We start from the raw sequence: 26,255 nt of genomic DNA, 5'->3' as shown, positions 1-26,255 counted from the left end.
GGAAGGAAAGCTATGACCAACCTAGACAGCATAGCAAAAAGCAGAGACATTACTTTGCTGACAAAGGTCCCTCAAGTCAAAGATATGGTTTTTCCAGTAGTCATATATGGATGACTATAAAGAAAGCTGAGTGCTGAAGAATTAATGCTTTTGAACTGTGGTGTTGGAGAACATTCTTGAGAGTCTCTTGGACTGCAAGGAATGTTAAAGGAAATCAGTCCTGAATATTCATTGGAAAGACTGATGCTGAAGCTGAAACTCCAATACTTTGGCAACCTGATCCAAAGAAATGACTCATTGGAAAAGACCCTGATGCTTGGAAAGATTGAAGGCGGGGGGAGAATGGGATGACAGAGGATGAGATGGTTGGATGGCATCACCGATTTGATTGACATGAGTTTGAGCAAGCTCTGGGAATTGGTGATGGAAAGGGAAGCCTAGCATACTGCAGTCCATGGGGTTGCCAAGCATCAGACACAACTGAGAGATGGAACTGAACAAGGCACAGGACTGGAAAAGTTCATTTTTCATTCCAATCCCAAAGAAAGACAATGCCAAAGAAATCTCAAACTACCACACAATTGCACTCATCTCAAATGCTACTAAAGTAATGCTCAAAATTCTCCAAGCCAGGCTTCAGCAATACACGAACCATGAACTTCCAGATGTTCAAGCTGGTTTTAGAAAAGGCAGAGGAACCAGAGATTAAATTGCCAACATCCACTGGATCATTGAAAAAGCAAGAGTTCCAGAAAAACATCTATTTCTGCTTTATTGACTATGCCAAAGCCTTTGACTGTGTGGATCACAATAAACTATGTAAAATTCTGAAAGAGATGGGAATACCAGACCACCTGTCCTGCCTCTTGAGAAACCTATATGCAGGTCAGGAAGCAGTAGTTAGAACTGGGCATGGAACAACAGACTGGTTCCAAATAGGAAAAGTACGTCAAGGCTATATATTGTCACCCTGCTTATTTAACTTCTATGCAGAGTACATCATGAGAAATGCTGGACTGGAAGAAGCACAAGCTGGAATCAAGATTGCCGGGAGAAATATCAATAACCTCAGATATGCAGATGACACTACTCTTATGGCAGAAAGTGAAGAGGAACTAAAAAGCCTCTTGAAAGTGAAAAGTGGAGAGTGAAAAATTTGGCTTAAAGCTCAACATTCAGAAAACAAAGATCATGACATCTGGTCCCATCACTTCATGGGAAATAGATGGGGAAACAGTGGAAACAGTGTTAGACTTTATTTTGGGGGCTTCAAAAATCACTGCAGATGGTGACTGCAGCCATGAAATTAAAAGATGCTTACTCCTTGGAAGGAAAGTTATGACCAACTTAGATAGCATATTGAAAAGCAGAGACATTACTTTGCCAACAAAGGTCCATCTAGTCAAGGCTATGGTTTTTCCAGTAGTCATGTATGGATGTGAGAGTTGGACTGTGAAGAAGGCAGAGTGCTGAAGAATTGATGCTTTTGAACTGTGGTGTTGGAGAAGACTCTTGAGAGTCCCTTGGACTGCAAGGAGATCCAACCAGTCCATTCTGAAGGAGATCAGCCCTGGGATTTCTTTGGAAGGAATGATGTTGAAGCTGACACTCCAGTACTTTGGCCACCTCATGCAAAGAGTTGACTCATTGGAAAAGACTTTGATGCTGGGAGGGATTGGGGGCAGGAGGAGAAGGGGATAACAGAGGATGAGATGTCTGGATGTCATCACTGATTCGATGGACGTGAGTCTTAGTGAACCCAGGAGTTGGTGATGGACAGGGAAGCCTGGCGTGCTGCGATTCGTGGGTTCGCAAAGAGTCGGACATAACTGAGTGACTGAACTGAACTGATACATATATATATATGTGCATGCTAAGTCTTTTCATTTGTGTCTGACCCTTTGAGGCCTGGTAGACTATAATCCATCAGGCTTATTTGCCCATGTGATTCTCTACGCAACAATACTGAAGTGGGCTGCCGTGTCTTCCACCAAATATATATGTGTGTGTGTGTATATGTATGTATAGGCTCAATATATTCAATATATAGGCTCTCAATATATATAGACATTCAATACAATAAGAAAGAATGAGTTTAAGAATACAACCACAAGCATTTTATGAATTATGCTGGATGCTGAAAAAAGCAGAAAAGTTGAATACCTTAAATGGCTGGGATAATTTCAGAAAATCAGTTTTTAAATTGCCCTAAAATATAGGTGCTGTGCTTATTCACTCAGTCGTTTCTGACTCATTGCAACCCCATGAACTGTAGCCCAAGCTCCTCTGCCCATGGGATTATCCAGGCAAGAACAATGGAGTGGCTTGCCATTTCCTTCTCCAAAAATATAGGTGGATATGACTAAAATTTAAAGTAGATTTCTCTTCTTAATATATTTAGTTCAAAAATATTATTCTAATTTAATTCCATGTGACACAATATTTTTAAAGCTAGATAAAATGATCTTATGATCAATGTTGTTGTTTAGTCACTAAATTGTGTCTGACTTTTGTGACTCCATAGACTGTAGCCTGCCGGGCTCCTTTTTCTATGTGATTTCCCAGGCACAGACTGGAGTGGGTTGCCATTTCCTTCTCCAGGGGATCTTACAGACCCACGAACCAAACCCATGTCTCCTGCACTGGCAGGCAGATTCTTTAGCGTCAAGTCACCTGGGAAAACCCTTATAATCAATGAAATACTTTAAAAACTACTTGTAGTTTTAGTTATTTGACTCTTCAATGTTAAAATAGTTTAATCTCTAATCATGAAGTGAAGTGAAGTCTCTCAGTCGTGTCCGACTCTTAGCGAACCCTTGGACTGTTGCCTGCCAGGCTCCTCTGTCCATGGGATTCTCCAGGCAAGAATACTGGAGTGGGTTACCATTTCCTTCTCCAGGGGATTTTCCTGACACAGGGATCGAACCCGGGTCTCCTGCAATGGAGGCAGACGCTTTAACCTCTGAGCCACAAGGGAAGCCCAATCTCTAATCATATATAAAGTTAAATAAAATTGGAACTTGGCAACCTGGATGTTATACTAAAATCTATGCAACTGCTTTTAAACAATCTTACCTGGAAAGATAAAGATTATTAAAATGATTGGAAGTAAGTAATAATCAAGTTCACATATTATTTTGGCATAACCAAAATAGTCCTTGTATTTTTACTTTATAAGAGTCACCTCTAGGGTCATCTTCATTAATTTTGTTATGCTTGCCAGTCTTCATATTTATTGTCATTATGAGCAATGAAATTCTATAAAGCCACACAGTTGGTTAATTAAGTAATCAAAGTAGGAAAATATTTTAATGAGAACTTCAGTACATAAAGGAACTGTATCCTTTAAAATACAGTAGGTTGCTACAGCCCACAGGCTTAGTTGCCCTGCAGCATGTGGGATCTTAGTTCCCTGACCAGGGATAAAACCAATGTGCCCTCCATTGTCAGGCAGATTCTTAACTACTGGGCCACCAATCAGTTTGACTGAGTTCTATTACTTTAATATAGAATTCATGTAAATTCAGGTAAGAGTTTAGAAAAAAAAAAAAGAGTTTAGGAAATACATTGCTTCCTTTTCCTGGTTATGTTTCTCTGGATTACTCTTTTTTTTTTTTTCCTTTCCCTTGAGTAACATCACATAAAACAATTCCAGTTGTAGCTTCTAGTATCACTATGACACTTAATATTTAAAATTCATGTTGATGTATGGCAAAACCAATACAATATTGTAAAGTAAAAAAAAATAAAAGCATTCAAATTTTTAAATATAAAAAAAATAAATAAAATCCAGTTTTACACCAAACTTGGAGCTGACTAAAAACATTCTTTTTAGAAGTTCACAATATTTGTTAGCCAAACACCTATGAGTTCTTTGAAGGGACACCTTCACATAACTGATACTATCAATTGCATGTAAAATCTGTCATCATTCCTTCGTATGTATCTAATAACTAAAAGTGTGTCAAATTTCTGTCTGTAATTCTCTGAATCCTTTCTTTGACATGTTGTTCAACTATTCTGGTTCTTCCTCACAAGATACAGTATATTCAAATATTACTAGAAGCTTTACAAATCTGTGCCATTTGGGGGAGTATAATCTGTAAATGCTTGTCAGATTATAAGAATTTTGACTTCTTTTTTGTATGGTAGTCTGATATTCCCATCTCTTTAAGAATACCAGACCACCATACAAAAAAAAAAAAAAAGCAGAAATTCTTATAATTTAATGAGCATTTAAGGAGGCACATTATAGGTTCTTAATTTGAACTCTGGCTTCACTTATACTGTTGTGTCACTGTGGGCAAGTTACTCAGTTCCTTTGGATCTCAGCCTTTTTATTTATAAAATTAATATTATAACAGCACCAGTTTAATGTGACTGTTGTGGAGAATAAACATGTAAATAACCAAAAAAATACATAGCACAGTCTCTGAAACATGCTTGAAAGTGAAAGTTGCTCAGTTGTGTCAGACTCTTTGCAACCCCATGGACTATACAGTCCATGGAATTCTCCAGGCCAGAAGAATAGAGTGGGTAGCCTTTCCCTTCTCCAGGGGAATCTTCCCAACCCAGGGATCAAACCCAGGTCTCCCCCATTGCAGGCAGATTCTTTACTAGCTAAACCACAAGGGAAGCCCAAAAAAACTGGAGTGGATAACCTATCCCTTCTCCAGTGGATTTTCCCAACCCAGGATTCCAACCAGGGTCTCCTGCATTGCAGTAGATTCTTTACCAACTGAACTATCAGGGAAGCCCAAAACATGCTTAGATATAAATAAATTTCAGCTATTAATAAAATATATACTTTGTGTTTAAAGATGTTCTGAAAGAATTATTTATAATCAAAATATTAAATAGATACTACTTAACACCTAGGAAATTGTACAGTGGTAAAGAACCCACCTGCCACTGCAGGAGACATAAAAGATGCAGGTCCAATCCCTGGATTGGAACATCCCCTGGAGGAGGGTATGGCAACCCTTTCCAGTAGTCTTTCCTGGAGAACCCCATGGACAGAGGAGCCAGGCGGGATACAATCCAGACAGTCGCAAAGAGTCTGACATGACTGAAGCGACTTAGCACAACAAAGCACAAAGCTCAGCACACAGTAAATTGTAATATAAATGCATTCATTCAAGATCATTTTATGAAGAAAGAAAATTAGAGTAAGAAATCTTCATATAATAACATATTCTTTGAAAAAAATCTATCAAAGAACCTATCCATACAAATACACACATAATTACAATTATATAAAATGAATTTAAATATGATTAATGCTGGGAAATTTTTAAGAAGTGAAAATGGATGTTAGATTACTGAAGCTGGTTTGAGAAGCAACTTTTTAAAAATGACTTTTAATTTCCCAATATTTTAAATGTGCTTTTGGTGTCATAGTATATGAATACTTGCCTCTTCGTTGAACAGGTACCAAGTAACATAGTTTTAGATCAATATCTTTGGTCTAAACTGATAATGGTCAGTTAGTCATTTGTGTTCATGGGTGTTTAATTTAGGGGGTCATCCATAGACTTAATTACAAAGAAGTTAACAGCTTGTCCTGAATATACATGCCCATTGCCACTAACTGAAAACCAAAATCAAATCAAATAAATTAACATACCAAAACATCTTATGTTTCGCAGAAAGATGTTTTTCTGTCAAGCTCTAATATATCCAATCTCTATTCAACTGTATTTTGGATTACCTTTGTAAGGATGAATCTTAAAAAATTAAATTAAATTAAATCGAACACCAAAACATGCATAGCTAGAAGATTCTTCAATTTAACATTTTTAAACATTTTAATTACAGGATTAGAGTTTTCCTATTACCTAGATTCCATTTAAAAGTATTTTAATCCTTTAATTCTTCAGGTATTATAGAATAATTTAGAGCCATATTCAGTCAGTCTTAATAAAATCTCTCACTCACAGTATGATTTCTCTATACAAAATGGGAAAAAAAGAAGTGAATGAAGCAGTAATTCTCACTGAGACAAGTCACATGGCATATTCACTTCCCTTCTTTTTAGCTTTGTTTTTCATAGTTTCCTTAGCACATTTATCTTTCCTCCTTTTTAAAAAAATTGAGATAACATTGGCTTATAGCGTTATATAAGGGTCATGTATACAACATTAGATTCTGACGTCTATGTATACCAGAGCGTGCTCACCACCGACACTTTAGTTGCATCCATCACCATACAACTGACTCCCTTTATCCATTTGCCCTCCCCTCACCTCTATTTCCCTTTGATAACCACCAATCTGTTCTCATCTACTAATTTAGGGCTCATTTGTGTGTGTGTTTTTAAATTTATTTATTTTAGTTTCTTTAAGTGTAAGTTTAGATTGTTGATTTGAGATTTTTCTTGTTTTTTGAGATAGAACTGTATTGCTATAAAATTCTGCCTTAGGGATGGTTTGTTGCATCCCATAGACTTCAGTATGTTGTATTTTCATTTTCATTGCCTTCAGGTATTTTTTACTGTTCTTTGACTTTTTTTGTTGTTGTTGAGCCAACAGTTGTTCAGTAGTATATTGTTTAGATTTACAAATTAAAAAATTTTTTTTCCAGCTCTCTTCTTGTAGTTGATTTCTAGTTTCATACCGTTGTGATCAGAAAAGATGTTAGAAATGATTTCAGTCTTAAAGTTATGGAGACTTGTTTGTATACTATTTGCCAACAAAAGTTCTATCATTGAGGATGTTCCATGTGTACTAGAGAAGACTGTTTCTTCTGTTGTTTTTGGATCAAATATTCGGTATATATCTCAAGGTCCTCTGGTATATTGCTTCATTTAAGGCCAGTATTTTCTTGTTGGCTTTCTGTCTGCTGCTGCTAAGTCACTTCAGTCGTGTCCGACTCTGTGCGACCCCATAGATGGCAGCCCACCAAGCTGCCCCATCCCTGAGATTCTCCAGGCAAGAGCACTGGAGTGGGTTGGCATTTCCTTCTCCAATGCATGAAAGTAAAAGTGAAAGTGAAGTCGCTCGGTCGTGCCCGACTCTTAGCGACCCCATGGACTGGAGCCCACCAGGCTTCTCCATCCATGGGATTTTCCAGGCAAGAGTACTGGAGTGGGGTGTCATTGCCTTCTCTGAGGAATCTTCCTGACTCAGGGATTGAACTTGGTTCTTCTGCATTGCAGGCAGATTCTTTACCATCTGAGTCACCAAGGAAGCCCCTCCTATTAAATGTCTCATAAATAGTCCTTTTTTGATGATAGCTTCATTTGCCTACACAAATTTCATCTTTTTCTTCCTCCTCTTCTATGTTTAAGGTGTCACACATGATCCCATTTCATATTTTGAGCTACTTACCAAATTTAAGCTCAATTCAGTTCAGTTGCTCAGTCGTGTATGACTCTTTGTGACCCCATGGACTGCAGCACAGCAGGCTTCCCTGTCCATCACCAACTCTCGGAACTTGCTCAAACTCATGCACATTGGGTTGGTGATATCATCCAATCATACCATCCTTTGTCATCCCATTCTCTTCCTGCCTTCAATCTTTCCCAGAAGTAAGGTCTTTTCCAGTGAGTCAGTTTTTTGCATCAGGTGGCCAAAGTATTGGACTTCAGCTTCAGCATCAGTCCTTCCAATGAATATTCAGGACTGATTTCCTTTAGGATTGACTGGTTTGATCTTCTAGCAGTCCAGGGGACTCTCAAGAGTCTTCTCCAACACCACAGTTCAAAAGCATCAGTTCTTTGGCCCTCAGCTTTCTTTATGGTACAACTCTCACATCCATATATGACTAGTGGAAAAACGATCATTTGACTAGATGGACCGTTGTTGGCAAAGTGATGTCTCTGCTTTTTAATAAGCTGTCTAGTTTGGTAATAGCTTTTCTTCTAAGGAGCAAGCATCTTTTAATTTCATGGCTACAGTCATCATCTGTAGGATTTTGGAGCCCATAAAAATAAAGTCTGTCAGTGTTTCCATTGTTTTCCCATCTATTTGCCATGAAGTAATGGGACCAGATGCCATGATCTTAGTTTTTTGAATGTTGAGTTTTAAGCCAGCTTTTTCCCTTTCCTCTTTCATTTTCATCAAAAGGCTGTTTAGTTCTTCTTCACTTTCTGCCATAAATGTGGTGTCATCTGTGTATCAGAGGTTATTGATGTTTCTCCCAGAAATCTTAATTCCAGCTTGTGCTTAATCCAGCACAGTGTTTCACATTATGTACTCTGCATATAAGTTAAATTAGCAAGGTGATAATATACAGCTTTGACATACTCCTTTCCAAATTTGGAAGCAGTCTGTTGTTCCATGTCCCGTTCTAACTGTTGCTTCTTGACCTGCACTCAGATTTTTCTGGAGACCGGTCAGGTGGTCTGGTATTTCCATTTCTTGAAAAATTTTCCACAGTTTGCTGTGATCCATACAACAACAATTTAGCGCAGTCAATGAGGCAGAAGTAGATATTTTTCTGGAATTCTCTTGCTTTCTCTATGATCAAATGGATGTTGGCAATTTCATCTCTGATTCCTGTGCCTTTTCTATATCCAGTTTAAGCATCTGGAAGTCTTTGGTTCACATACTATTGAAGCCTAGCTTGGAGAATTTTGACCATTACTTTGCTAGTGTGTGATATGAGTGTACTTTGCAGTACTTTGAACAATCCTTGGCATTGCCTTTCTTTGGGATTGGAATGAAAACTGACCTTTTCCAGTCCTGTGGCCACTGCTGAGTTTCCCAAATTTGCTGGCATATGAGCGCAGCACTTTTTCAGCATCATCTTTTAAGATTTGAAATAGCTTAGCTGGAATTCCATCACCTCCACTAGCTTTGTTCATAGTGATGCTTCCTAAGGCCCACTTGACTTTACATTCCAGGATGTCTGGCTCTAGGTGAGTGATCACACCATTGTGGTTATTTGGGTCATTAAAGTCTTTTTTGTATAGCTCTTCTGTGTATTCTTGCCACCTTTTCTTAATATTAAATACCAAATTTATTCTTCTTAATATTAAATACCAAATTTAAATAGTTATAGTTATTTTAATGTATTTTCCCTTTAACTTTTGTGCTATAATAAAGTGTTTAACGATCTATTTTTTTCTGTAGAGTTGAAATTCTGTTATTTTGTCTATAATTGATTATCTTACTCAAGTTTTGTGTGGTTTCACCTTTGAATTTCAGTTAGAAGAGCTCTTTTCAACATATATTGTAAGGCAGGTCTATTGATGATGAATTCCCTCATCTTCTGTTTGTCTGGCATAAGCCTTTATTTCTCTTTCATATCTGAAGGCTAACTTTGCTCTATGGGGTATTCTTGGCTGACAGTTTTTTAATCTCTCAATATCTTGAGCATTCCATTCCTTTTCTCTTGACCTAGAGTGTTTCTGCTGAAAAGTTTGTTGATAGCTTAATGGACTTATTTTTGGTAGGTTAGTGGGCTTTATTATGTGGCTGCCTTCGAAATCCTTTTTATCATTGACTTTTGCCAATTTTAATATAATGTGTCTTGGAGAAGGTCATCTTACACTGCTTGAACTGGGTGTTCTATTAGGTCTGTGAAATTGTATGTATAGTTCCTCCCTAAGGTTTGGGGCATTCTCATCTATTTTTTAAACTAAACTCTGCCTCTCTTATCCTCTCTTCCCTTTCTAAGATATCCATTATCCTTTAGCTGCCTTTTTCCAATGGAGTTGAATAGTTCTCAAAGAATTTCTTCATTTACAAAAAAATATGTTCTCTTTCCTCTTCTATCTGAATTATTTGCACATTTATATCTTTGAGCTCACTAAGTCTCTCTCCCATTTGGTTTTCTCTGTGGAGCACTGTTGCTGCCCCAGTCCCGGTGCCCATGATGGCTGCCACTGCAGCCAGGAAGTTGGACTCCTTTGTGTCACCTCTAACCACAATTGCAATTGTTGGATTCTCTGGGCCTGCAGCTTAGTTGTCACAGATGGTAGGCCAGGATCAGAGGCATAAACTCTGCTGTTTCCAGAGTTTCACCTCTTTTGTGTGTTCCAATCTACCCACCTTCAGATGTATGGGCATTTAGATCTCTCTGACATCTTGGTGGGTTAGGCAAAGGAATATTTTGTTGACTCAGAGGTGTTTCACTTATTGTCAACCCTAAATATTCATTGGAAGGACTAATGCTGAAGCTTCAATACTTTGGCCACCTGATGTGAAGAGCTGACTTATTGGAAAAGACCACGATGCTGGGAAAGATTGAGGACAGGAAGAGAAGGGGACAAGAAAGGATGAGATGGTTGGATGGCATCACCAACGCAATGGACATAAGTTTGAGCAAATTCTGGTAGATGGTGAAGGAGAGAGAAGCCTGGAATGCTGCAATCCATGCAATCACAAAGAGTCAGACATGACTGAGCAACTGAAAAACAACAGATTAAAAAGAGACTAAAAGGGTGCTGCCATGTTGCTGACATCATCTCCCCTTTTTTTTTAATGACAGTTATTTTTACTTCTTAGGCAAATAATTTAATTTAATTTACATGAAAGTTATGGGCTCCCCAGGTGGTGCTAGTGGTAAAGAGTGTACCTGCCAAAGCAGGAGCCGCAAGAGATACAGGTTTGATTCCTGGATTTTGAAGATCCCCTAGAGTAGAAAATGGCAACCTACTCTAGTATTCTTGCCTGGAAAATTCCATGGACAGAGGAACTTGGTAGGTATAGTCCATAGGGTTGCAAAGAGTCAGACACAATTGAACACACACACATATTACATTTACACCCATACAATTTTTTAAAATCTTATTTTATTGGCAATGTATTTGTAGTTTCAGAGAACATTATGCTTATGGAAAGATTTTGGGATCACGTTCATTTTCTTCATTTCTCTGTTGTGCGTTGGAGATGGCCATTTTCCTATACATGATAAGAGATTATGTAAGTGGAGATCAGACTAATTATTTTTTATTATTTATATGTACACTGCATCTAGAAAATATTTGAGTAGGTATAAATAATGATAAGATATTCTTGGGGCTGGTGGAAGATTCATTGAGAGAGAAAGACGTATATGCTACATTTCAATTGGTTCTTAGTAGGTTCTAGAAAATAAGCTCTATTTAAGAAGGACTGATTCTGGAATTTAAGAAATGCATGCCTTGGTCAGAAGTCAGGACTTCCTCTCTCTTAAAAAGTTGTTAACTATATAAAGTCCATAGATGGTCTTCAAGGTTTCCTGAGCCAAATAAGCAAAACATTTCCATGTCATTTTACTTCATTAATTTGAAAACTGCTGAGGTAAAAATAATTTTTGTCAATGTTGTGAAAGTATTTATTTATTTTAAATAAAATGTATAGAATAAGCTGTTATTATAATTCTTCTTATTATTATAAATCATTATTAATTACTATGAAAGCAAAACCAAAGACTAATGTAATTGAAATCTCTTTCTAACTTATTTCAAACTTGCTTTTGTGTTTTTGTATAACATTGTCTTTTTTCAATCAGTGGAAACTTACTTTTAAAAGAAAAAGACGAACTGTGCAGGCCATATTTTTCTGTGCCTGTATTAAAAAGTCAGTTTCCAATATAATAAAGGAAATCATATTCTTAAAATATGTATATTTTTATGTATAATTTTTCTGGAGATCTCTAGTCATTCAAAAGCTTTTCAAAGATGTCCATTATGGCCAGAGGGTTGGCTGTGCTTAGTTTGAGAAGCAGAATCTTAAATGTAATAGTCAGAGTCCCTCAGTCTAGCAGATCTGTTTACAAACACTATAAATATATAGCTATTATTACATAGCTAAGAAAGCAGAAATTATTTAATGATTTCAAGCCACATAACACATAGTTTAAAAAGCAGGATTATGGTTTTAACCTCAATCTGATAATGTATTTTTTTAAATAACAGCATTATTAAGATGTAATTTACATACCATACAATTCAGCCATTTAAACTCTGTGATTCAATTGTTTTCCGCATATGCACAGAGAGGTATTAATACAATCACTACCACAGTTAATTTTAGAACAACTTCTTAGACTCAAAAAGAAACCCCATCTTCTTTAGTTATCTCTCTTATCTCCCATAACCCATCTCCAAGCAACCACTACTCTAAGCTGTCACTATAGATTTTCCTATTCTGGAAATTTCATATAAATGGCAACATATGTTATGCAGTCTTGTGTTTAAATTTACATGGTTCAGTCATATTGTAACATGTGTTAGTACTTGGTTCATAATATTCCACTGTATGGACATACCAATTTGGTTTATTCATTTATCAGTTGATGGATTTTGGGTTGTTTCCAAATTTGGGCTGTTAGGAATAATGCTGTTATAGACATTTGTGTCTATGTCTATACAAGTTTTGTGTACACACAGGTTTCAATTTATTTTTGGGTATATACTTGGGTGTAGAATGCTTCAAATGCCACAGTCAAGAAAATGAAGACATTTTACAGAATATAGGAAAATATTTTCAAATAATATGCCTTAAAAGTAACCTGTATTGATATTATATAAATAATTCAATGATAGAAGGGCATACAACAACATTTTTAAATGGGCAAAGGATATAGACATGTCTCAGAAAATATATGCAAAATAGTCAATAAGAACATGAAAAGACATTTAATGTTATTAGTGATCAAGAAAATGCAAATCAAAACCACAATAAGATGCCACATCATATCCACTAGAATGACTATAATCAAAAAGTCAAATGATAAACTGTTAGCAAGAATGTGGTTGCATCAATCAGAAGATTCATACACTACCGGTGGGACTGTAAAATAGTGCGAACACTTTGCAATGCAGTCTGGCAGTTCCTCAAATAGTTACATAGAGAGTGACAATACAATTATGTGTTTTACAATCATTTTTAACTCCTTCTGATATAGTAATGAATTGCTTTCTAGGGACTTGAATCTTTGCTAGGCTATACCTTCAGGATAATTGGTGAAAAACAATTGTGACAAGTTATTAAGAAATGATTTTCACCTTGTATAATGTGGTTTTCTACCAACTAAATGAACTGGACCATGAAGAGTTCATTGGCCAGGTTAGCTTCTTATTCTTGAATAATTTTTGCAATCAGATATAGATGTTTCAGCTTCCAGGCTGCAAAGTAATTTGCAAGTGAATCAGAACTGATGCTGGTGGGAGCTGATTATATTAATAGTAAAATAGATTCTTCATTATGAAGCAAAATCATATTTACATTTCCCATTGATTTATGAGACTTTGGCATCTAGTTTCATGTAGTCCATGGCGATCTACCACTGATTCCTTTACAATATTTTTCATATCTTCTCAAACACTGTACCAACTCTCATTGTTGTTGTCATTTAATTGCTAAGTCATGTCCAACTCTTTGTGACCCCATGTATTGTAGCTTGCCAGACTCCTTCGTCCATGGGATTGAACACTGGAATGGGTTGCTATTTCCTTTTCCAGGAGATCTTCCCAACCCAGGGATTGAATCTGCATCTCCTGCATTGGCAGGTAGATTCTTTATCACTGAGCCACCAGGGTACCAACCCTCACCATTCATTAACACGCCATTGTAATAGAATCTTAATTTTCCTTTCAGCCTCAGTCTTCTCTTACTCACCCTGTACAGTTGGGTATGAATGTCCTTCAAATGGCAGTTTGCTTGCTAAATATCTGTACACAAATTAAAGCCTCTAATAAGGCCTTTTGGGAAATTGAGGAGCTCTATCTTTATCTCTTTCTATACTCTAACCATGAAAATTTAATTCAAACTCATATATCACCCTTTAACTATTTGAAAATAATACATATACCCTGTCTGCTTTCCTTCATCTAAATTTTTATCTGATTCTTTCAAAGAAAGGCTTAACTAATTTTTTTTTTACATACTTGATCTGACAAAGATGGATAGTAGTGTTCCAATAACCACTACTCTGCTATTCAGTATATAAAAACACATGACCAATGTATTTTAACTTTTGATTGTAACATATATTACTATAAAAAGATTTTTATTTTATACTCCACGTTTTGCCTTAAAAGCTGCTGCAATGACTTTAAAATTACAATTCTGCTTTCCCTTTATCATGCATACTTGATATCCACTTATCTTGGCTTCCAGTGCTATAGCAATTTTTATTCACATTCTTCTTAGAACCTATAAGCCTTTTTTTTTTTTTTTTTTTTTTATTCTTCCAATTTTATTTTATTTTTAAACTTTACATAATTGTATTAGTTTTGCCAAATATCAAAATGAATCCACCACAGGTATACATGTGTTCCCCATCCCGAACCCTCCTCCCTCCTCCCTCCCCATACCATCCCTCTGGGCCGTCCCAGTGCACCAGCCCCAAGCATCCAGCATCGTGCATCGAACCTGGACTGGCAACTCGTTTCCTACATGATATTTTACATGTTTCATTGCCATTCTCCCAAATCTTCCCACCCTCTCCCTCTCCCACAGAGTCCATAAGACTGTTCTATACATCAGTGTCTCTTTTGCTGTCTCGTACACCGGGTTATTGTTACCATCTTTCTAAATTCCATATATATGCGTTAGTATACTGTATTTATGTTTTTCCTTCTGGCTTACTTCACTCTGTATAATAGGCTCCAGTTTCATCCACCTCATTAGAACTGATTCAAATGTATTCTTTTTAATGGCTGAGTAATACTCCATTGTGTATATGTACCACAGCTTTCTTATCCATTCATCTGCTGATGGACATCTAGGTTGCTTCCATGTCTTGGCTATTATAAACAGTGCTGCGATGAACATTGGGGTACACGTGTCTCTTTCCCTTCTGGTTTCCTCAGTGTGTATGCCCAGCAGTGGGGTTGCTGGCTCATAAGGCAGTTCTATTTCCAGTTTTTTAAGGAATCTCCACACTGTTCTCCATAGTGGCTGTACTAGTTTGCATTCCCACCAACAGTGTAAGAGGAGAACCTATAAGCCTTTTAATTGAAATTTCAAAGAAAATAAAATGCTGATGATTACTTGGCCAATTCTGAACCCATCCAAACTCCTGTGTATTTTGCATACTTGTGTATGAAGGATTTAACTCTTTTTTTTTTAACTCTCCACAAATTTTCAGATATGATAAAATATGTCAAATCCATTACACACATCTCTTCTTTACAGAGCATATTATTCTATTAAAACTTATCAGAGAGATTTGAAAACACTTATAATACTTGTCATAAAATATAAATTCAAATTGCTTATATTCTAGGACCTATTAAAAAGTTAGAGAGAAGTTATATTTAGAGAAAGTTGTGTAAAGGTGGTGAAAAGTCCTCTGTGGTTTCTTATTCAGGTGCACCACTGATCACTAGTACAGATTCTCAGAAAACCACTTTATGGCAATCATATCTAATGTGAGATCTTTCTTTGATGAATACAAGGAATGGAAAGAAATTGTTCTTAGAACTGATATACAATTATTTCAAAAGATATTACTGATAAATAAGATAAGCAAATGTGCCCAATGACAATGAAAAAATTAATTCACAACTAACTCCTGTTAAATTTTTGTTTACCTTAAATTCTATTTCTCTAATGAGAAATATCAAATATTCAGTTTCTCTTTTGTTCTGTGTGTATGCTCACACATGTCTGACTCTTTGTAACCCCATGGCCTATAGCCCACAAAGATCCTTTGTCCATAAAATTTTCTAGGCAAGAATACTACAGTAGGTTGCCATTTCCTCTTCCAGGGGATTTTCCTGACCCAGGGATCAAACCCGTTTCTCCTGCATCTCATGCATTGGCAGGTGGATTCTTTACCATTGAGCCACCTGGAAGCCCCCTTTTTGTTCCAGCTATTGGTAAATTTACCACCAGATTTTGTTTGGCCACAGTGCTAAAGAAGGAAAATTTGGGTGACAAGTCTTGAAAGTTTCATAAGCTAAGCTGAGTGAGAATCTTTGTTGTTGGGGGCCAGAGTGAGGCACTCTGCCCATGGCAAAGGTCATGAGGAAGGAGGCTCGACATATGCAAAGGCGGGATGGAGCCTCAGGAGTCCCCCTGGAAATCCTTGAGCATCTACCCCCATAACCAGAGCCTGCCTGCTTCACTACTTTGTGCTCCCACCTACACCTCTGACTTTACGGGGGGCTGTCCCCCACCACCTTTTTTGGAGAAGGAGTTAACCTAGAGCTCCAGTTAATAAAAACTCCTGGGCGTGACAAGAGTGTTTTAACCTACAAACTCCTATGAAGGTTCTCTAGCCTGCCTGACAGGCTTGTCCGGCCACATGTGATTGCTCACAGCCTCCCAACCGTGAGAGGCATGAGATGCTTTAAACCTTCTTAAAACAGGTTCCTTAGAAAAGTTAGAAAACCATTAGTATAAGTATAGTGGGCTGATTAGAAATTGTACTGATGAAGGGTTTTTCATTTGTTGAGCCAATGTTTGTTGCTAAGTCTCCATATCCCCTGCCCTTACACACATTAATGAATATATAGAAGAAATAAGTATTAACCTTTGATATTAATCACGTTAGACCTTAGGCTAAGTAAATTCTTTCCTTAACTAAAACTCACTACACCCTCACCCTATAGGAATGTAACTTTATTTGGGTGGCGTCTGTTTTAAGAATAATCACCCCTGGAGAAATAAGTGTCCTGGTTGACTGACCGCTGTCACAAGGAGAGGGTCATAAATTGTCAGCAGGCCCCCTGGCCAAAAGATGATGTAACATCCCTAAGACCTCTGTATACATTTGTATGAAGCACCTGACTTTGATAAAAGTCAGGACTGCTGACCCCACGTGACTTTTGCATAACATCTCAGTGTATAAAAGTAGACCATGGAAAATAAAGAATTGGGATCAGTTTCTCAAAATACTGGTCTCCCCATGTCGCTCTCTCTCTCACTCTGGCTGAGTCTCCATCTGGAGCATGGAACCCACCAAGCTTACTAATTTTGCCTGGGCTTCTAAGATCCGACCGGGGAGGCCTCAGTGTGTCCTCTCCTTTGGGAGAACGGAAGGATGCCTGCGGCCTACGTAAGTGGTGCAAGCTTCTTGTCTTGAAGTTTTATTGGTCTCCCGCGTAAACCAAGCTACTCAGCCTCTTTTCTCCACTGAATTTTCCTACTGAGCTATCCTTATTCTATTACTCTTTGTATCTCTAATTAATATCTAATTGAAGCTATTGTATCCTGATCCTCGCCAACGCCGTCCCCGCTTCGAACTCCCTGAATCAGCCGGGGCTGGACCCTGGCACTTTGTGCCTTTGATATTTGCCTGCTTGATCTGTGAGCAAATGTAGTTAAAAGGTATTAACTGAAAAAACATAATTGAAATATACCAGCTAGAAAGCATGACCTACAAAGTCATTAGAATATTTTAAAAGATAAATAAATTAAATATATAATATGATATTGAGTCTTTATCTTAAATTATATAAGAAAAAATATTTTATGCTTGCCAATTTGTCATGTCTCTTGGAGAAATAAAGAAACTCTCTTAAAAATCTAAGTTAAATGGGAAAATTGTAGTTGTGTATCATCATTGTCAATTATCTTGGTGCAAAAGAGAGAGACAGGCCACCTTAAGAGAAAGAAACACTGTACATGCCCTATCCACAGAGCTTTTTTATACATGTACTTGCCAATACATTCTATTTTCAGTTCTCTCGGAGTTTTGAACTCTCTGAGGTAGAGATATTGTGACTGGAGAGCTGAGAAGCAAATCTGGCAAAGCATTATTTAAATATACTCTACGTAAAATAAAATCTCTGTAAGAGTTCTGAAATTTCCAGTCACTACTTGACCAGAAAAATATTGCTAATTGACTTGTTAATATTGAATAAATTTGAAGCATTCCCTTTTGTGACTATAGCTCATTGTTAAAATGTAGCTTAACAGTTTTATAGTTTTTACTATTATGATTTTGGTATTTGATTAGCTCTGATAGTAAAGAATCTCCCTGAGGTGCAGGAGACCTGGGTTCAATCCCTGCATCAGGATGATCCCCTGAAGAAGGAAATGGCTCCCCTCTTCAGCATTCTCATCTGGAGAACTTCATGAACAGAGGAACCTGACGGGCTACAGTCTGTGGGGTCACAAAGAGTTGGACACGACTGAGCAACTAACACTTCCACTTTTCACTTTAACTTTTAAAACATGATATACTATAAAAAAGCTATTTTGAAAATTTCAAGGGACAATTTATTTTTCCTTATTAGGTTGGAAGAGTCATTATGGAATGTATTAAGCAATACTTGCCCCTGTTAATGGTAAACCATAGGACAAGATCATGGAACTAGGAACTGGCCAAATGAAAATTATTACTGCATTTACATATATAAATATGTTAAAATAAATGTTAAATAAAACCAAATAAATAAATATATTAAATAAAAAGGGCATTGTGCCCAAGTAGTCATATTTAACTAATAACTTTTGGCAATGCTTTTGTGATTCCTGTCTTGAGTTTTAAAATGTGGCCATAAAAAATATGAATCATCTCTTTACTTCTGAACAAGGTTAATCTAATTTAAAGAAAAGGTATGATGAGACAAAAACTAACTAAACAATACTTAACCTGTCGGGTTCTAAAAGAGATGGTTTAGAATAATAAAGAAAATCTTGATATCATAAAAAAGTGGTATTTTGTAAGAATATTTTGTAGTGGTATTTTGTAAAGTTAAGAAAAAGGTTGAGGAAGTCTTGGATAGCTTCAAACCCAGCACCTCATTTTCTGGGATCCAGGCGCGATATCTATTATGAACAAGTATGGAGAAGAGTGGTCTATCCTCTGTCCAGATTCATTTCTTTCACTTATTCCCAGATATTAATTTCAAAGAGAGTTTCAAGAAGGATCCATCTATGGCTGATTCTTGTTGATGATTGACAGAAACCAACAAAATTCTGTAAAACATTTATCCTTCAATTAAAAACAAATTAATTTTTTTTAATTTAAAATCAAAGATTAAGTGGTTTGCAACTAAACTGAGGATCACTTCCTCCCCCCTATATAATAAAATATCAGCAAAATCAAGAACAGGCTTTAAGAAGGCCAAAGACCAGTTTGCAGATAAATCAATTAAAAAAAAAAAGCCAGAATCTAACTTAACAATAAAATTCAAACAATTTAGTGATAGTAATATTTAGCTATTCAAAGGCCTGTAATTATTCATGAGAACAATCCTGGTAATGGAAAAGGTCAAGTAAAACAATAAAGTTACAAAGGAATATCTCCTTCCATATATCATCCAGATCTAATGAAGAGAGATTTCTAATTATTTATTTAATAAAATTGTCCCTGAAACTCAAAGATACTGACTTCTTACCTGTTCCAAGAGACACTGTTCTCTCCAAAGAGCTTTAAATAGAGGGTTGGCTACTTAGAAGAGATTGGGGACAATTCAAGGTGTCAATGATTTTTCCAGTCTCTGTGATACTTGCTCAATTTGGAAAGAGAAAAAATGATGAACAACTGCTTATTGGTTTTGGAGTAGAACAGATCTTCAAAACTATAATAAGTCTATGAGTTAATTAGTAAGATGTAAATAATTTCATTTTCAGGTATGGGACAAGAGAATTTGTCATCATTCAAGCATAAGCAAAAGGCTATAGGAAATTCTTGAGGTGAAAAGATAATGATAAAAGAACAAATCTTAGAACATCAAAAAGGATGAAAACACAATGTAAGAAGTTGAAATCCAAGTAAATATATTAGACTCATGAGTTTTCTAAATTATGTTTGAAAATATAAGTAAAAATTATAACATCAACTTATGTGATTCTTGAGTATGTAGAGAAAATATTTAAGACAATTATTTAAAAATGAGAAAATGTAAAGAAACCTAAAGGGACATAAATTTTCTACACTTGGCAAAAAATGGTGAATTTTCTAGATTGTTATCAACTGTGTATGTATAATACAGTATCTAAAGCAACTACTAAAATATTTACAAAGAGATATACTCAGAAACAACATAAGCAAATCAAAATTAAATTTATAAAAGTACAAACAAATAACACAGGGAAAAAAACAAAATTCAATACAAAGAAATGAAGAATAAACAAATAACTCTTAAAAATAAAATGTCTAACTCAAAATCAAATATATTAAAAACTACATTAGATGTAAAATATTTAAATACACCAACTGAAAGACAGATTGACAAGGTGAATTTATAAATAAAATAATGATCCATGGGAACTGAGATTCCCCAAAAATGCCAGGTATGCACCCCCCCCAAAAAAAAAAAGAGAGAGAGAGAGACGAGAAAAGATCCAACTATACATTGTGTACAAGGTATGAGAAACTCACTTCAAATAATGAAACAAGTGATATTGAGGCACCATGTGAAATTGTCAAGCTCAGCAAAATACAGAGACAAGGAAAAAAAAGTTTCATGACTGCAGCTATGAAATTAAAAGACACTTGTTCCTGGAAGGGAAAACTATGACAAATCAAGACAGTATATTAAAAAGCAAAGACATTACTTTAACCAACAAAGGTCCATCTAGTCAAAGCTATGGTTTTCCACTAGTCATGTATGGATGTGAAAGTTGTACCATAAAGAAGGCTGAGTGCTGAAGAATTGATGCTTTTGAACTGTGGTGTTGGAACAGACTCTTGAGAATCCTTTGGACTGCAAGGAGATCAAACAAGTCAATTCTAAAGGAAATCAACCCTGAATATACACTGGAAGGACTGATGCTAAAGCTGAAGCTGCAATACTTTGGCCACCTGATGCAAAGATCTGACTCATTGGAAAAGACCCTGATTCTGGGAAAGATTGAAGGCAGGAGAAGAAGGGGACGAAAGAGGATTAAATGGTTAGATGGCATCACCGACTCAATGGACATGAGTTTAAGCAAGTTCCAGGAGTTGGTGATGGACAGGGAAGCCTGGCGTGCTGCAGCCCATGGGGTCACAAAGAGTTGGACGTGACTGAGTAACTGAACTGAACAGGAAAATTCATTACAAACTCAGTGATCAGAGTTTTTGTTGGGGTTATACTGTTGGGGTTCTATAGGCATGCTCTGTGCAGCACTTACCACATTTTAAGACTTTCAGTAGGAAAATAAGTGCTTAGCATAAAGTCACATTTTTCTGTACAGGTTATACAGTGTGATTAACTCTTAAAAGTTATGTGGACGGTGGTTATATGATTATAAATTGACATGCACCTTTAGAAAATAGTCAACTTTGCAAACAAATCTTTCTCAAAATAGTAGTACTTAGTCTTCTATGTTATCTGTCTTCTGCACTGTATACGTGTGTTCAGTGTTCTTTAATTTATGAGAAAAAAAAATGAAGACAAATTTCATGCACTCCCAGAAGCACAACTACAAAAACATTGTCCATGTGTTAATACCTATATATTTTTCATTCCCTCTTATTACTCTAGATGAACACTCCATAGTTCTAAGGCCAACTCCAGCACTTTGGACCATATCCTACCTTCTCTTGTCCTTCTCGCTCATTATTCTTAGCAAATGAACATTCTACATTATTTCTATCTGAAAAAAATCTAATATTGACTAAGTATAATGAAAAGCATGTCACTGACAATTCATCTTTAGATTATTAGAATATCTCATATGATTAAAAAAATTGCTAAAGGAAATTTCCTTATTTTAAAGATATACACTCAATTTCCTATAAAGGTAGCATTTTTATGCAAATTAGCTAATTTAAGGGTAACAAAAGGGATAAGAATTGTTATTGAGTAACCTGTGAAATTTAACTCACAGGTATACATATATAAGGGAGAAGGCAATGGCACCCCACTCCAGTACTCTTGCCCGGAAAATCCCATGGATGGAGGAGCCTGGTAGGCTGCAGTCCATGGGGTCGCTAAGAGTCAGACACGACTGAGCGACTTCACTTTCACTTTTCACTTTCATGCATTGGAGAAGGAAATGGCAACCCACTCCAGTGTTCTTGCCTGGAGAATTCCACGGACGGAGAAGCCTGGTAGGCTGCAGTCCATGGGGTCGCACAGAGTAAGACACAACTGAAGCGACTTAGCAGTAGCAGCAGCATACATATATAAATCACATGTACATTCAGTTCAGTTCAGTCCATTCATTCAGTCATGTCTGACTCCTGTGACCCCATGGACTTTAGCACTCCAGCCCCTCTGTCTATCACCAACTGCCAGAGTTTACTCAAACTCATATCCATTGTGTTGGTGATGCCATCCAACCATCATCCTCTGTCTTCAGGTGGCAAAAGTATTGGAGTTTCAGCTTCAACATCAGTCCTTCCAGTGAATATTCAGGACTGATTTACTTTAGGATGGACTGGTTGGATCTACTTACAGTCCAAGGGACTCAAGAGTCTTCTCCAACACCACAGTTGAGAAACATCAATTCTTTGGCACTCAGCTTTCTTTATAGTCCAACTCTCACAGCCATACATGACTATGGGAAAAACCAGTAATATGTACATATACCCACTTAAAATGTTTAAAAAAACACAATGAAGTCTTAATCAAAATTGAGCCATCAAATCATCAAATTTCTAATTCTGGGAAATATATTTAATGTCACTAAACTTCAAGTCTTGTAATATGAAAATAATTTTTCATGAAAATCATCTTGGGATACAGATGTTTGTGAGTGTGCTTGTGAATAGAATGTACAACAAAGCTTGGTGTATCATGTTTTACTCTGCATCTTCTTCGGATCCTCTGCACATTTTCTCATAAATAAAATACTTTGCATAGCAAAAGCGTAACTGAAACCACCACAAAAATATTAAAATATTTAGGTAAGGTTTTGTATTTAGGGTCCCTGCCCCTTCCCATAGCATTATGTTTATTCAGCTTTTAGTAATTAGGTTTGAAGGGCACATATGAAATCCTGACTTAATCTTTATTTTTCTGCTGCTGACGCTATCTACTAGACAATTTATGTTTATGACTTTGTGGGCAAACTATATGCCTACTGTTTTGTTTTGTTTTTCATTAGTGTTGTCGTATATTGTGTTTGTAGAAAAACACAATTTTAATATATATCTACCCTGTGGATAATGGTTATTAGACTACTTTTACTCTGTTTATTCTTTATCAGAAGGTTAGGCTCTGTTACAATTGCAACATAGGATTTTAAAATCATCTTGATTGAAATAGATTACCTTAAAATCTGAGTTGTAAAGCAGAGATGCAGCAAAAGGTCTTTTAAGACATAGCTTCTTCATTTCTACAAAAATCCTGCCAGAAATTTAAATGGAAATGGGCTTAATCTGGGCTTCCCTGGTAGCTCAGTCGGTAAAGAATCTGCCTGCAGTGCAGCACTCAGGGTTCAATCCATGGTCGAGAAGTAAATGCAACCCACTCCAGCATTCTTGCCTGGAAAATCTCGTGGACAGAGGAGCCTGGCTGGCTACAGTCCATGATGTGTACGGCAATTTGAAAAGAATAGACAATTTTACAATATTGTATGTTTTGATCATTACACATAGGTATTTCTCAAATTATGCTGTTCTTATTTATTTTGGCAACTTGGAAGTTTTCAGCACAGAGGTCTTACAAATACTTTCAAAAAATTATTTTTAAGGATGTTGTGTTTGTTGTCAATTCTTTTTTCCAAGGGTATTTATTTTTAATATCAATTTTAAAATATAGATTGCTAGCATATATAGATACAATTGGCCTCCACATATTGATTTTGTATTCTGTCAACTTATTAAAGCCTCCTAATAACTCATGTTAGTTAACTCACAAGGGTTTCCCCTGTGGCTCAGCTGGTAAAGAATCTGCCTGCAATGCAGGAGACCTGGGTTCAATCCCTGAGTTGGAAATCCCCTGGAGAAGGGAAAGGCTACCCACTCCATTATTCAGGCCTGGAGAATTCCATGGATTGAACCATGGGGTTGCAAAAAGTTGGACATAACTGAGCGGAGTTCATTTACACTTTCACTAATCATGTACCTTTTTTCGTGAAGCCTGTGGGATTTTCAAACATAAACTATTCAGTTCAGTTCAGTCACTCAGTCATGTCCAACTCTTTGTGACCCCATGAACCGCAGCATGCCAGGCCTCCCTGTCCATCACCAACTCCCAGAGTTTACAAAAACTCATGTCCATCGAGTTGGTGATGCCATCCAGCCATCTCATCCTCTGTCGTCCCCTTCTCTTCCTGCCCCCAATTCTTCCTAGCATCAGGGTCTTTTCCAGTGAGTCAACTCTTCGCATGAGGTGTCCAAAGTACTGGAGTTTCAGCTTAAGCATCATTCCTTCCAAAGAACACCCAGGGCTGATCTCCTTCAGAATGGACTGGTTGGGTTTCCTTGCAGTCCAAGGGACTCTCAAGAGTCTTTTCCAACACCACAGTTCAAAAGCATCAATTCTTCAGCGCTCAGCTTTCTTCACAGTCCAACTCTCACATCCATACATGATCACTGGAAAAACCATAGCCTTGACTAGACAGACCTTCGTTGGCAAAGTAATGTCTCTGCTTTTCAATATGCTATCTAGGTTGGTCATAACTTTTCTTCCAAGGAGTAAGCATCTTTTAATTTCATGGCTGCAGTCACCATCTGAAGTGATTTTGGAGCCCCCCAAAATAAAGTTTGACACTGTTTCCACAGTTTCCCCATCTATTGCCCATGAAGTGATGGGACCAGATGCCATGATCTTCATTTTCCGAATGTTGAGTTTTAAGCCAACTTCTTCACTCTCCTCTTTCACCTTCATCAAGAGGCTCTTTAGTTCCTCTTCACTTTCTGCCATAACGGTGGTGTCATCTGCATATCTGAGGTTATTGATATTTCTCCCGGCAATCTTGATTCCAGCTTGTGCTTCTTCCAGCCCAGCATTTCTCATGATGTACTCTGCATATAAGTTAAATAAGCAGGATGATAATATACAGCCTTGACATACTCCTTTTCCTATTGGGAACCAATCTGTTGTTCCATGTCCAATTCTAACTGTTGCTTCCTGACCTGCATACAAATGCTTAAGATTACACAGTGTTAATTAATCATGTCAGAAAGGAACACAGCCTAAAACCAAGTAATCATCAATCACCAATATTAAATGGATAGATGGAAGTTGATGATTCTGCAAAGGCAACGAAAATAATCAGGGGTAGTTTGAAACTGAGAAAGATATGAGACTTCAGATGTATTAAGAAATGGAAGACATTATTTCATGAAGAAGTTGAAAATAAACATTAAAACCATTATTTCCAGGGAGGTAATCATAAATCCATAATAATGGTCAGTTACGATAGGACACGATATGCTTCGAGTTCCATCCCAGGGTTGAAGACCCACTGGAGGAGGAAATGACAACCCACCCCAGTATTCTTGCCTGGGAATCCCATGGACAGAGGAGTCTGGTGGACTACAGTCCATGGGATTTCAAAGAGTCAGACACAACTGAACATGCATATATCAATAGGATATGCTTATTTGCAGTTGCATGGAATAATTTGTGTAAGAATATAAAAAGTGATTTTCAGATTCTACTTACCAATTCTTTCTATTATGTCAATATCATAAAATATGTGAACAAGAAATAAAGTATTTAATACTGTACTTAATACTACATTGGAATTTGTGGTTGGTTGTGGGCAGCAAAAACTGTTACACTGTCACTAGTTATTATTCTTATATCAGGTACATTTATTTTCCTGGCCAAATAAAACAATGTAGGAGGGTTATGGTTATACTGTTTGAGCCATGATGATAATGGCTCTTATGTTCCACATGTGTATTATCATGAGGCATCAGAAGTGAGTAACTGAAAGCTGCCAGAGGAAAGTACTAAAGTTCTGTTTGCCACAACTCTGTCTCACAGGATTACACTTAGTTTTAAACTAACCTCTACCTCATGATAATCTGGTCAACTCAAACTGGCCCTTTTGACCTCTTATTTTGTACCATCAAGAGTTTTTGTCATTTCCTTATGAATTCTAGTTTTTAGGCAATGTGTTTTTCTCCAATCCTGTTATTTTACTGGTTGCATGTATACTTCCCTCTGTGCATTAATATAGTGTGATGGTTTCCAACTTTCCAACCTATGCCAGACTTGTAAATTATAAGACCATTGCTGTTAATGCCATATTTGAAAGTGAAAGTGAAAGTGAAGTCGCTCAGTCGTGTCTGACTTTTTGCGATCCCATAGACTGTAGCCTACCAGGCTCCTTTGTCCATGGGATTTTCCAGGCAATAGTACTGGAGTGGATTGCCATTTCCTTCTCCAGGGGATCTTCCCAACCCAGGGCTCGAACCCGGGTCTCCCGCATTGTAGACAGACGCTTTACCGTCTGAGCCACCAGGGAAGTCAACAATATAACTAAAGCCTGCCAACATCAGCACTGTTGCTGTTCAATTGCTAAGCCACGTCTGAT

Source organism: Bos indicus x Bos taurus, chromosome 6 (assembly GCF_003369695.1).
Source record: "Bos indicus x Bos taurus breed Angus x Brahman F1 hybrid chromosome 6, Bos_hybrid_MaternalHap_v2.0, whole genome shotgun sequence".
Lineage (NCBI taxonomy): Eukaryota > Metazoa > Chordata > Mammalia > Artiodactyla > Bovidae > Bos > Bos indicus x Bos taurus.
This window is presented reverse-complemented; position numbering follows the sequence as displayed.